The 14,995-nt window shown below is 33.5% G+C and overlaps 1 long non-coding RNA gene across 2 annotated transcripts in view; it reads right to left on the minus strand.

Moving 5' to 3' along the window:
- LOC147827862 (uncharacterized) overlaps positions 1 to 14,995 on the minus strand; it is a 348,252-nt gene that overhangs the window by 57,889 nt on the left and 275,368 nt on the right. The window contains exon 4 of one of the 2 annotated variants that reach the window (XR_015451606.1): positions 5,854 to 12,088. The exons of the other annotated variant lie outside the window; for it this stretch is intronic. This is a non-coding gene — a long non-coding RNA (uncharacterized LOC147827862). Of the gene's footprint in view, positions 1 to 5,853; positions 12,089 to 14,995 lie in introns of those variants that run through there. 2 annotated transcript variants of the gene reach the window in all.

Below are 14,995 nucleotides of genomic sequence, written 5' to 3' on the forward strand. Positions count from 1 at the left end.
TGTATCTATTACTTTTGTCCCAGGAACATAATAATTAGAAATTATTTCCAACTCTGAATTATGGAAAGAAGTAAAGGGTACATTGTATAATAAAACTAGCAAAGATGGGGCATCAGAGATATAACACTTCTAGTAACCATAATCTACCCAGGGAGTGTCTGGTGTAACACGATGAGCACAAGTATTAGAATGAGAAAAATACTTATTAAATTTGTCATTTCAGATAAGAAAATAAATTGCCTTTGATATAGATGATGCTATCTATACTTTGAAGAAGATGACAAAAACACATGTGCTAACCAAATCAGGCTTGTTGCAATGATCAAATGGCATCATGTGTGTTAAAGTATATAAATACAGTGCAAAGTAATGAATGTGACACCTCTAAGAATGTAGTACTGCAAATACATACTAATAAACTTAAATCTTTATTTCATTTAAAAAATAAACATTTTAGCCATTGTCACCATGACTTGGCACATCTCATACCTGCTAAAAACTCCAAAGAAGTTCTACTGAGACTCAGGCACCTTTTGATGTCAGAGTAAACACTATTGAAGATCAGAATATCAAAATAGTGAGAGAGGAAAATAAAAGAGAACAGTATTACAGTATTACAGTAGCAAAACCAAAAATTGTGTCTACCTGGTCTGCATTAAAATTCTAGCACAGAGCTATATGAAAAAAAAATGGTTAGGGAAAAGTCCTTAAATTTCTTTAGAAGTTTTCCAAATTTTGTTAGTGAATTAGGTTTCTTTATTTTTTTATAAGTACATGTATATAGTATATAATGTTTACATTTCTTGTGGGTAAATTGGTGTATATTCATCTTAATTCCTTTTTTATCCCCTTTCCCTTCCCTACTTCCTGCCTCCACTTTTTTGGAATACTTGTGAGTACTTTATGGAAAATGTGAATATAACTTTTATTATTGTGTTTCAAACATATAGATGTTCGACATATATTAGCTTTATTACCCCTGTTTCTAATCATTTATTTATTTGAATATTTGCTTTATTCCAAGTTTCATGCCAGACACTGGGGACATTGTCCTTTTCACCTCTCACCTCTTGGTTTAGAAAGGATAATGCCAAAGAATAAAAAGCCTCTATCAATGTTCTGCTTACATAGAGTATGATGAATTCAACTCCTCTCAACCCCATACCCAGATAAAGCATCATTGATTAGCAAGTCCAATGACAAAGTGCATCTAAATTTAGGAGAAGAACTACATTTGAAGTAAGAAAAAATGTAAGACTAGCCAGCACCAAGTGAAAGATCAGAAGGGGTAAATTGGTATCAGGCTAATCCCAAGCAGGGCCAGTTTGGGAAGAGGCTAGGATCAGAGAGATCTGAAAATGGCGACGAGAATTTTTTTTTTCTTTTTGTTAATATTTTCATTCAGTAAATATATTGACCTTTTACTATTTATGACATCCTTTTTAGGTGCTGAATCAGAGGACTGCTTATTGCAAGCATGTGCTGATGCCTGGGAGGAATTTAGGATTTATTACAAACCATGGCTGAAAGGTAAAAGATTTCAGATGCCATTACCAATCCCCAAAGTCATTTAGTTACCACTATGAGCTGTAATGGATTATTGATCTCATAGACTATAAAGGCTCATGAAGATCTATCATAGGCGATTGGGTTAACCTAGAGACTGAACACGCATGCTTGGCTATTGTCTCTACTTGTTCTCATGTATAATTCCTCCTTCTAGAGCTAAAGACATTTATGTGTCTGCCTCAAAGGGGAAATAAACACATTTTTTAGGTCTCAAAATCCTTTGAATTCCAGTGAAATAATAGCTCAGAGAATGAAGCCTCTGAATGCTTAAATTTGAATCCTTCCAATGTTGTAATCATCTGTGTGTCCATCATTATTAAATATTTTCAAAAGTAAAGGTCTGGTAAATTTTATTTTAATTTAATTTTTTTGAAGCTATAGTATACACATCCAATATTAGTTCTGGCATCCACAGTGGTTTCATGTCTTTGTGTGTATTTGTTTAGGGGTATGCATATATCTGTGTGTGTGTCTATCTGAAAGAGAAAGAGAAGATCAAGAGCTTTCTACTAGTGTATTAAAGTTAAAAACCCTTAGCTGAGATTCAACTCATGATTTTCCAAGGATAGACTCCACTGAAAGATATGAACCCCTGAAAAAATGAGCTACATAATGAGGAAATGCTTCCGTAATTGTCACCTTAAAGCAGGACTGGATCACCAGTGGCCTTGCTATATGCAAATTACAGAGACATTTCACTAAAGAACAGTGTCGCAATGCACACATCTTTCCTTGTAAGTCCATAGGGTGGCAAACTCACTTTAGTCAACTCACTGGTTGAAGTAACAGACTCCTTAATGGGAAAATATATTTATATTTCTCTAAAAAGTACATTTTGCAAAATTCAAACTCTCAAGTAAATTATAGAGAACCATTGTTCCTCTCAAACTTGATAGTATGAAGACAAAATACGCACAATCTATTATTTCAGAGTCTAGACACCAAATAATGCCTACTACATCAATTCTCCAGGTTTACACTGGAAACAATACATTAACAGAACCCCATGATAAACGTTTCACCTATTGCCTTAAAGGCCTTTTTTGATTCTTAGGGTTTTCCTTAATTCTCCTCCCCAGTAAAGATCCAGGCTATCTTACCTGTGAAACTTTTTCTGACTTCTCCTCCTGACCTGCCATCTCTGCGTTAAAATGGCACCTACAGTGTAAAAGCACACCCTGCCTTTCATTGTGCTTACCTTTTTTGCTGGGGGTTGCCTTTGCTTTTCAGACAAATGTTGTATGTTAAATTTTTAGCAGCTCTACAGCACCACAAGAAATAAATTGGGGCTGTGGGTATATCACTGGGACAAATATGAGAGACATGCTCAAAAAATCTATAGATCCAGGTACTTTACTTGGTTTAATTAAAGTTCATGCTCTAACTGTAGAGTAATGGGCCTTGATTTTGTTTACCCAGATGTGCTTTTAATTATTTGAACATGCAGGAGAGACTAATTGAGCTTTGAGAACCAAAGAAATAATCATGATAGTAACAAAGCCTTGTACTTTTATACTTGTATTCCTTCTAGAATTTAATAATCAAGCTCACTTACACTTTTTATATTTACATATGATTAGTCATTTTAAAGTTTGTTAAATAACTAGTTTAAAATAATGCTTAAGTTTGTGAATTATTCAGTCAGAGAAACTTGTTTGAAACTTATTTGTGGTTTTGGTTTCGTTAGTCCTAAAGCTGAGATGGTAATAACATAATCTTAGATTAATGTAAAAATTAATTAAAATGACATATATAAAGCAATTGACTTATTTTCTGGCACAGAAAATGTAGTTAATAGGTATTAGTTTTATAAGTCTTGTTTTCATTATAAATATTAATGTATTACTACTTCAAAGAATTATCTTCATGACATTTCCCCTTATTCTTGAACGTTTTGCCACCTGACTTACAGTGTACCCTAATTCCTACAATTATCTTAGATGGCTGTAATATCAACTTACACCTCTTAGTTGGTTGACATTATAATACCTGGAAGCCTCTTTTACTTGTCTCAGACAGTCCTTCACATAGTCATAACTGTGTTTTTCTGTAATCTAGATCTCTCCATTCTCGAAAACATTAATTCAAGATTTCTTTCTGATCATTGCCTCTTATCTTCCTGGTCTTCTTTTTATAAATCATTTACATCACATCAAAACCTCCACTAAATTATACCTTCACTTTCAAAATTTAGTCTGTGCACTCCTTTATTTTTATTCTATCTTAGAACCCTAGTCTGATTTCAAAACTCTCTTCCCAAATCTAACTTTTCTTTCCCACTCTAGTTTTTTTAAATCAAGCCCAAGTAGGAAAATCTCATCCTTGTTTAAATTTGTTTTCTCTGCTGTTGTATCTAGAAAATAATACACTGCTTCAAGAAAATTACAGTAATGGTTAGGACAGATTAAATTGCCTTGAATTTATGTTTAATAACTTCAGCAAAATTTCTAACCCTAGATAATCCTACTATTCCTCTAGTTAATCCTTACCCACTTTCTTCAAGAGTTATTTCCGACCTCTTCAAGCATCTTCCACCAATCAAATATCTCAATTCTTCCTTTACTTTAAACCTTACCTCTTTAATACACACACACACACTCTTTTTCTTTCTCTCTGTTTCCCTCCCCTTTCCCTGACTTCTACTTTCCCCTTCAATTTCTGTCTCTCTGTTTCTGCCCCTCTGGGTCTCTTTCTCTCTCTCTCTCTCTCTCTCTCTCTCTCTCTCTCTCTCTCTCTCTCTCTCTCTCTCTGCCTGAATAAGAAATATTTAATTTCCCATACATCCAGTTATCAAATGTGTATACAGCAGTATTTGTACCATACCATGTGTCTACTGATTATTTTCTCTTGTTACAAAGAGGAAAGTCACCCCCTCTACCTAGGTCCAGTCACTTTTCTTGTGCTTTTTTGAGTTTTATAGCTCAACAAATCCTTTTCTATACAATTCATTCTGTCAACTCTAAATGCAGCCTAATTTCATTCATATTAAAAACAAAAGAAATCTTTTAGCCTCCTTACTTCCTTTAGTTCTCCAACTATAGCTGTTTTTTCACTTCATTGTTCTTCAGTATTCAAAATACTCTCTACAAGAGTTGTCTCTTCTTTCTTACTCATCATTTACCTCTCATTTCACCTTAATTAGGTTTTCCAGTTCACTCTACTAAAATGGTATTGAACAAATTCATCAATGACTCAGTGTTGCTGAGGATTTTCTTAAAGTTTTTCACCTTGCATGACTGAGATGCTTTAAGGTCAGCACACATCCTGAGATGTTACCAATCCCAGATCGCTTACCTCCACTGCCTTCCATATGAACATTACACAATACTCTTTTACAAGACAGTCAGGATATTGATTACTATTCATATGCCATCAGTTTCCTAATTTGTGTCTAACTCTTTCATTTGAGCTCCAATTTAAATTCCAATTTGCCTCCTTGACCCTAATGTCAGTATTAACTTGAAAGCTTCAGTGGTATTTCAAATTGTACATAATAAATTTGAAAAAAATGCCAGGATAATTGATCCATTCCATTGCCAAACTTAGGAATCTAGAAGTTATTCTTTTATCTCACTACTCATTCTCATTGGTGTTACCTCAAATCTGTTCATTTTTTCCGTCCTAAATAACACCACCATCACCTCTTTCAGCTTCCAATGGACACTATCATTATCTGTCACTGAAAATCTCTGCCTGGCATATACTTCCCCAGAGTACATTTTCTAACAAACTTGAATCTTCTGTAGAGCAGAAATCAGATCCTGCCATTCTTATGTTTAAAAAAAAAATCTCTTAAGGTTTTCCAAATTGTCTATAATAAAATAAAGTTATTAAATATACCCCATTTTAGCTAATTGATAATTTGTTGTCCACGTCTCCTACACTTAGGTTACTATGAGCAAAGCACCATGCTATTTTTGTTCACATCACACTTTTAGTGCTCAACAAAATGCCTAGCACTGGATTTGTGCTAATATGTAATGGAGCTGAGTGCCTTGCTTAAGGCTAACTAGTTACTAGCACCAACCTTTATACTTTAAAAAAGCTAACTAGGACTTTAAACTTTGAAGAGTCAGAAGGACAAATAAAAGACCAAATTAAAGAACGAGAAAATAATTTCCACAAAAGAGACTACACTAATGTCAGCATTAAAATATTTTATTAGAGGTGAGGAAAAGCAATGTTCTTTCCTGCATTTCAACAACCTCTCAATTACTAACACAGGTTGTTAGTTCTCAAATTCCACCTGAAAAAGGGGGGGGGGGGAGAAAGAAAGAAAGAAAGAAAGAAAGAAAGAACGAAAGAAAGAACGAAAGAAAGAGAAAGAAAGAGGAAAAATGCAAGAAGACAAGAAGGGGAGAAGGAAGCAGTGGAGTAGATGAACACCTCTACATTTTTTTAGAACTCGTATCTCACCTATCATTGGAAATTGTTTCCTTAGAAGAAAAAATTAAGATAAATGCACAGAAGAGAGCTCATGGAAAGCAAAACAGAAGCCATGTTTTCATTTTTTTCCTTCAAACATCTCTTTCATTTTGCCTTTCATTGTATTGGGACTTGAAAATCATCATTTTCAACACTGTGAAATAAATAAGCTCCTGGCATTTCTGATACAAAGAGGTGTCATAATTTCATGCTTTTGCAAACACACACTGTGCAATCAAGGGGAAAAGGATATTAAAAACTAATTCTACTGTTTATTCTACTCATTTATTTTATCAGTCCTCTCAGTCTCACACTGAATAACAATCAACAGCTTTGATAGACACACCTAGGGGAAGCCAGACATCTTCTCTCAAAATCTCCAGAAAGCTGGGAAGGAAAGTCAAATAACAATGCTTTAGAGAGGCATCTCTAATTATGCAATCAAAAGTATCAGCACTGACATTTCAAGTCAGTGAAAAACTTCTAAAATCAGAAATTGCAGTAGAACACAAATAATTTAAAAGCTAGAATAACAATTTCTGACATCCAAAAATCATGACAAGGAAGACTGTCCCCAGAAAAATGTGGACTAAAAAATAATAGTAACCAATTGCTAAAGTTAATCTCTGACTGCGTTTTGTGACATTTATATGATTCCACTCCCTGAATTTTGGTAGTCAGGAATTTGCTGAGGATCATTTTTCCACTTATGCCTCAGCAGCATGCTGGAAATGATTCATAATGTATAAAACCAACTTATCCATCAGAGAAGAGTCTGTCATTTGCTGCCTCTGAAACTCCTAGAGTACATTTCTGGAGCTGGACAGAGTGGGAGTCAGTAGTTTTAGTTGTCCTTAAATATTAAAACTTGTATGTGTAATTATATTTAAGGGGGAGCTAACTTTTCTCAGAATAGTAGGAAAAATGTTCAGCAGAGAAATTTGCATAATATCATGCTACTGAGGCATGTGGATCACAATAGTAATATCTGAACCTGTCAGGAATAATCATCAATGTGTGATATACTGTTTTCTTTATTCCTAAATAAAACATACTCAAGTCCTCTTCCCTGGAATTAAACTCTAGGGTGGTGTTTGCATGCAATTAACTGAAGATCACCTGTGGGGAAGTGGAGGAAACAGTCTTGGAGAAAGGAAGAAACTGAATTGCAATAAAATAACAACTAAGGCACTTGCTAACCATAGATTCTATAGCTAGCTTTGAATCTGAATAAATCTTTGTACCCTTTCTCACTTCTCACCCTCCCTTCTTGACCAGTTATTCAGTATATGCTCTTTTCAGTGAGGGAATTTCCAAGAGTGACTCATCTATGTGATATTGTCTGTAATACCACAAAATGTCTCTGAAACACCAATTAGGTATCTGTTCAATGAACTCTCTGGTATTAACTAAGTGCAAAGTACACATAATTCTTGCCCAACAAATTTTTATTCATGCTCTGTGTCCCAGGACAATTTTATTAGATCTATGGAGATTTCTCAGAACAAAAATAATACTCCTTCCTCTTTGTTCTCCTATCACTCTCACTTATAGATTTGTGGTAACACTTGTCAAACTGAATTGCAGGTTATTGTTTTTTGGTGTGTGTCTCCTTCAAGACTATGTATTGTTGAGGGTAGGTTGTAATTTAAATGTCACTCTCCTAACTGAAATCTCTCAAAATACACCATTTACCATACTTCATTTGCTATTCTGAATCATATTAAGGTTATATTGATTATTAGCATTTATTATAACCTGTAAAGATTAGATCTATTTATTTACTTATTGTCAAACAATTGGTGAAACCATTATTTCATAGCCTCATTTCAGTAAGAGTAATTATGTACATAGCCAGTGGTGTTATGTTTGAATAGAACTTTTAGTGACACATAAAGAAGGGGTCCTATGTATGTATTTTAATAATGTTAGAATTTAACATGTTTTATATTTTTTACACCAGAAAAGGAGTTTCTGGACAAAACTGTCTTCATTCTTGCTTATTTCAAACCTTGATCTGAGGCGCTAATCTCATGGCAGCCTATTAAAACACTAGCATCTCAGTCAATGTCTAGAAACAGTATTATCCAATGTACATATGTACAACATAAAGTAAAAATGTGATTTGAATGATTTTATGACCTCTTTAACCTAGGAATATACTCTGCCTTCAATATTTTTATGATCTGTAGAACCAGATATAATAACTAAAAATTTGCCTGAGTTTGGAATTAAATCCAATTTCTACTTTTCCTATCTTTAGTTTTAATTTAATATATATGTGTATGCATAAACATTTTCGCTCAGTGAAAACCAAGAGAAAATAATATTATCCAGTGACACACATTTTATAACTAATTGTATTCAAGCAGTAAGATAGAGAGATAAACATTCAGTAGAAAATAATGTAGGAATAGCCACTACTACAAACTTTGGTTCTAATAATTTGCTACTTCTTTAATGGTGGGTACCCTTGACTATCACACATGAAGATAGAAAGCTGGATTCTTTTAACATTTTAGTCGCTGGTGCATTTGTTCAACTCAGTTGTCTTGATCTCCAATTAAGTCATCTTAAATTGTGAACATTAAATGATTTCCAAAGGGTCTATATTTCTACATTTCAATGTCATTTCTCTGCAGTCAAGATTCATGGAGCTACTAATAGAATATATTTTGCAAAGAAAATCACCAAAACTCAAACATGTTTAAGAGGTTTTCTACTAAGGTTTGGCTTTCTTGTAGGCAATTTCTCCTTTGATCATTAAAAGAAAATTAGCACTATTAGAAATAGCACTAATACAATTATAAGTGTTACAAATTTTAAAAGGAGGAGATTAGGATTCATTTTTGTACCAATTTCTCATTTTTTTTCTTCCCATTCTGCTGCAGCAGAGTCATTTGGCTGCAAACACCTTTTCCCTCAGCTTTCATCATATAAATTAGGCTGTTTCATTATTAAACACACTCACCATGATTGCTAAAGGCACCAGAAGATGCAGACTGGGATGTGGAATGGTGTCAAGAAACATTTTACCTTGTAATTAAAATGTTGGGCACAGATGACATTATATTAAAGAAGCCTCCTTTGCCTTTCTACATCTTCCTTCCTTTTGCACAAAATGTCTTAGCTGTGGAGCCCAAGGAATAGTAATACAATGCAAAGGACTGGAGCTCGCAGGAGGATGAGTGATACAGAGATCTCAAACTGGACATACACAAACATCTGTTAAAAATTCTCACTTGAAAATCTGTCAAGCCACTGCAGTCTTTTAAATCCTTTACCAAGACATCCAGAGTCATATTGGTTACTTGGGTTCTCAGAAAAAGAAGTCGATTCCAGCAAACCCTGGGTCCTACCAGCAGAAACAAAGACAGCAAAAAAGGAAGATTATTAAATAATATCCCTCACAGAGAAGCACAAGTAAAAGGAAGGGACTAGAGCGATCCACTTCTAAGTAAGTGTTACATGTTTTCACCTGTTGGGAAGAACTTGATGACTTTGGAGAGAGGGCCACTTCAAAAACAGCTGTGTTAATGGGAAACAAGAAAACAGCTTTTTCCACAAGTGGTATAATTCATGTTTTCTCAAAACTTCATTTCTTATATTAAATACTCTGTATCAAAATGTGGGCAAATCATGATCAATATCTTATTTAATAATTATTTTAAAACTCCATGGAATAGTGGCATTATTACTCCCTTTTGTATGTAAGGGGACTGAGAATCACAGACTATAAGAGATGAAACATTTTCTACAAAGACATAAGCTAATTTGTAATGAAAAGTCAGACAGCTCCCCGGAATCTACAAATGAGTGTAGTGTTTACACTACTAAGTAGACATTTCCTAGAATACTTTTCTGTTTCTTTCCTAAATAAAGGGAAAGTAACAATAATAATTTTGAATTTTAGTAAAAAATTGAAATTAGTTTTATACATAATGTATTTTTAACATTTCAGATACACTGGTGATTTTTTAGAAATGAATAGTCACCTGTTGCATGTATGATTTAGTAAACCAACTTTCCTAAGTAAATTGCATTACAAAGCTTTTATAACAGATTATTAAAATTAGTAGATCCAGAAGAAAGCACACTCATTGCTCGTGGGTGAAATTCTTCTTTGGAAATATCACAAGTTAATTTCCCAAACATTAAGGATAGTACAAGAATAGCCTACTGAATGAGACACTATGAAAAAGAATTTTTACAGGAAAACAGTAAAACTTTTTGAAAATAAATTATATCATCTTGCTTTTTTTCCTGACACATATGATTGATATATCTCTCCCTCTTTGTCTCTCTCCCCTCTCTCTCATACACACACACACACACACACACACACACACATACATACACACACCCCTTTATTTCTCTTCAAGAAAAACCAATAGTGTATTATAAACATGTTAGATTAATTCAGCCCTGTATTTTCTGTACCACTGACTTGTTTTATTGGTTTTATATAGGTCAATGCATTAATCCTTAAGAGAAAAATTAAAATATTTGTTTTAAAGCTTAACTAAACTTCAGAATAATATATGTCAAACTTGGTCTTTTGGTGCCTCTTTAATCTATGTCCTGAACTATAGCTTGTAAAGGAAGCGAGAGTGATAAAGTAAGAAAATGTTTTGCTTTGGTAAGTTTTAGTGTATACAATCAGAAACCTTGGGAATTAGAAGAGAGCTTAAAGTGCCATATTATAACATTTGTTTTAAAGATTTTTGAAGTCAGCATAAAAATAGGAATTGTGTAAGTCTATGATGGAGACATAACAGACATGTAGTTAAAGCTATAGATGTGCAGAGTACTGTCATCCTAGACATGTATTGTCGCTGATATAAAAAGAAAAGAGTCACAAACTCTTAAAAATCTTTTGCCAGTTAAATGTACCAAAAATATTCCAAAGACTTTGGAAATGTTCATTGTACTCTATGTGTCAAAGGAAGTTTCATTCTCTTTGCGGTTCTGCTCAGTGTTTTCAAGTTCCCATCATTTTAGTTCTTCCTTGTTTGGTGACATACATGTCATGAACCTGTGGACCCAAAAAGGAAGACTCACACAACCACAGTATCTGCATTGACAACTTTACAGTTGGTCCACAGTGAAAACAGGAATTGTTGACACAATTTAATTGAATGTAGAGATTTTATAAAAGCAAATGACTAGATATTAAGTACATATTATGCTTACTAGATAAATTGTATATACTGATTATATTTCCTTAAATTCTAATGCCTCAGTTAGACTACAGATAGGAATTGAAACAAGTGTAGTCCTTTTTTAAAAATGTCAGCATTTTATTAGAAATCAAAAAATTTCTTTTAAATATAATTCCCATTTGGGAAACATTGGAAGTGAATTTCTACAACATTAAGTACAATACAAGAATATTACATTAAACAAAATTCTCAATAGGAATTGTAAATATTTGACAAAACGATTGGGTAAATAATACTCTTAGGTGCAAGTGGTAAAAATTCAAGAGAAGTAAGCTAAACTATAAAGACAAAAACAAGAATTAACATTAATTGAAAATATACTATATTAAAAGCACTCTAATATCTTAACTTTTAATCCTCAGAGCAATACCATGAGGTAGGTACTTCTGTCATCCTTTTTTGTGACAGAAGTGGAAATGTACCTCAGAGAACTCAAATAACTTGCCCACATCCACAGAGATCAAAAATGATAGTTTGAGATAGAAATGAGGTGATTTGACACTAATACTCAATTTTTTTTGTTTTGTTTACTTCTACCAGTACATGTTTGCAGTACATAATGATTACATTCACCATTCACTTTAGGGAACTAGTACATGTACATAACACATTTCAATTCCAACTGTTTAACTACAATTACAGTATAAAAGAAAATAAATTTATCTGAAGAAAACTAGAGGTAGTTACAAAAGTATAAGAAAAACAGAATAATATCTCAAAATATTGGGAAAGAGGGAAAAAAATAAACCCAAGGGTTCTTTTATATTAACTCTTATATCTCCTCTCATAGTCTCCATGGGGCAGAGAACATGGCTTGACAGCTGAAGCACTCAGTCTCTCATTGGCCTGGAGAAGTACTGCAAATGGTCTATCTGTTGGTTTGAAGTGGATAAAATAGAATTTAGGATTAATTATGCAACCACATGGATAGATTGGGGAAGTAGTTCTCCAAAGGAGAAAGTTATTATTAACTGAAAAAATAAAGGCAGCTGTATTAAAATGAGAATAACAATGAGTGTCCATGATACTTAGATTCAGAGACTATAGATTCCAGCTTTGGCTCAAGTATGGAGAAATCAATGGCTTTGGGGAATGTCTACACCCTCCCCTTAAATAGGTCTTAGAACCTATTTAAAAAGAAAAATCATCCCTCCCCTAATTCCTTCACAATCACTTCAAATAAAATAATAGTTTTCAAAAAATTGTAATCATGTATGTGATTTATCCCATAATAGTGAAGCTTCATACTCTTTCTGAGGATAAATATATTTATGAGGTAAATTTATGAGGTAAATTCTGTGTAACATTTAGCTTGCTGAAGGGAAAAAATCTTTTCAAGTATTTCAATAATGTTATTTTAAATACAAAACTTTAAATGTGAATTGTATACTAAATACAATTATTTTTAATGTATTTATTAAACAGGTATATAAAGCCTTTGGTTAACAGAAAATTCTATTGACACTTTGCATGCTTCTATAGTGAAATACATCAAAATTTTCTATAATTCACTCTTCACTAATTAGTTTCACATTTTGGCTATTCATTCTTTAATTCATCTATTCATGTACTTACTTGTTCATTACAGATGCATTAAAATTCCATCACCAAGAATCTAAATTAAATAAATTGGTCTGAGTCTATCAATAAAGAGGCAGCCACTAGGCTCTGATGACTTCATTTAACAAATCCTACAAGAAAGAACAAACTCAAGTTCTTTCTTCGTTGAGTCTTGCAGTCAATGTCATGTTCGGCCACAAACGTACCTTTTTTATAAGGCAATGATAATTTATTGATAAAACTTTTATTTTCTAGAATCAAGGGCAGTCTTTTCTAAATTTTGTCCTGAGTATTGCTTCAACACACTATCCAAAAATTGTCAGCTCCCTGTCATTCCTGTCAACCAGATGCTACTGGATGCTGAGCCCATATGCACCCAAAAGAAGGTTTAAACCATGTTTTAGATTTAACATATGAGGGAGAAGACTTTCTCCTAAATACTTGACTTGGATAACAAAATTTCCTACATGAAATTTGAAAATCTCTTTAAACAATCTCACTCCTTCCCACTTTTAATCTATTTTAAACCATCATAAGAGAAAACTGGCTTTATAATATCTACTCACAATTAAAGAGAACACAAAGCATTCTTTATTCCAATAAGGAATATCTCAGCTAAGAAAAGAATAAGAGCATAATGTCTTCTCTGATTTACTAATGCTGAATCCCCAAGATCTGTTTCCTCAAGCAAACAGGTTCCATCAAATTAATAATTCTTTACTTCTGTGGAAATGACTCACAGAAAGATAATCCTTCTCATTACTCAGTAGTTCTAAGAAACCTTTCCTATTCATGACTAGTTCTCACATACATGTCACCATATAAATAAACTACCCTGGCAGGTTAACTTAAATGTCACTAAGAAGACCATGAATATCTCAAAAGAATGGACATAAATTATGAAGCCAACTTGGCTCAAATTTCCAGAAAATCAAAATGGAAATAGAAAGAAACTTGTTATCATAAAAATTCAGAAAGTTCTGGACTGAATTCTCCAATACAAGAATTAGAGAAGCTAGTGTATATTATTTCCTTTTAGAGTTACTTTATTCAGTGGCTAGAAAGAATTACAAAAATAATTCAAAAGCCAAAATGATTTTTGAATAATAAAGGCACCACTCAAGTGAGTTTGAATGTGAAAATTGTTGGCCTCATTTGACTGCGTAGAAGCCATCCACACAGATTTGATGATCTCTACAGCAAATCCCTTAGAACAGTCTAATCTCTATCCTCAGAACATTTAAATTTAGAATGTAATTTACAGAGAAGCCCTCCAAACTTGACACATTCACAAGCTCTCACTGAGTGAAGTCATATTTGTATTCAGCACTGGGAGATGCTAAACGTTACTGGCTAAAAGTGATATAGTTTGCTGAAATGTCTATCTCCAACCCAACGTTCTTTGTTAGAGGGGTTAGTCTGTGAGCCTGTGTTCTTAGTTCCCTGCCAAAGTAGAAAGAAAGCTGAGCTCCATTTCCTTGAAGTAGCTGATAGATGCTTCTCTCATGAAGAACCAGACTGCCATTAGGGTGTTATAAGCAAGGATTCTCTTGAAATGTGAGCTAACACTTCATTTTTATGCATAGTGAAGAATTCTCCTGAACAAGGAGAAAATGTAATGGTAACAAGAAAGTACAAGAGAAGGGAGAATACATTTCTTTATTTGCAATTGAAGAATCTTAGGTTTGCCTCTAGCAACTTAAATATCAATTAAAACCCAAAAAGAAAATGGGAAAAAAGAGTTTATTTTCTTGAAACCAATTCAAAAGAGTGATAAGTGGACAGGAATTCTCGCTATTCAAGACAAGTTCTCCAGATATCTGAGTGTCATGGGCTTTTCTAAGCATGTTCCCTGATGCTCTCTGTCCCTTTCTGTCCACTCAGTATTCACACTATCCAACCCACTTCTGAGCTGCAGTCCTGGGAGACACAAAGCTAGCCTGGCCTCCAGCCACCTTATAGGAATGGAAGTGTCCATGGAACCTCCAATATCAACTCGAGTGGCTTTTCCTAAGAGAAGCTTTTTCAGACTCGCAGACATGATTGGGTTCCGTCCATTGTCCATTTGACTTACTCTAGGGTCACAAATATAAGTAAGTTATCACTTATGATATTACTAAATGATTGTTAATGATAACTGCTATCATAATAATTTGGTAATATGACATTAATAAGTTACTGCAGATTTATTGAGAGAAAGGAATAAACAGATAGAATTA

Source organism: Heterocephalus glaber, unplaced genomic scaffold (genome assembly GCF_053883595.1).
Source record: "Heterocephalus glaber isolate CG9 unplaced genomic scaffold, H.glaber_assembly_v1.0 deba00001429, whole genome shotgun sequence".
NCBI lineage: Eukaryota > Metazoa > Chordata > Mammalia > Rodentia > Bathyergidae > Heterocephalus > Heterocephalus glaber.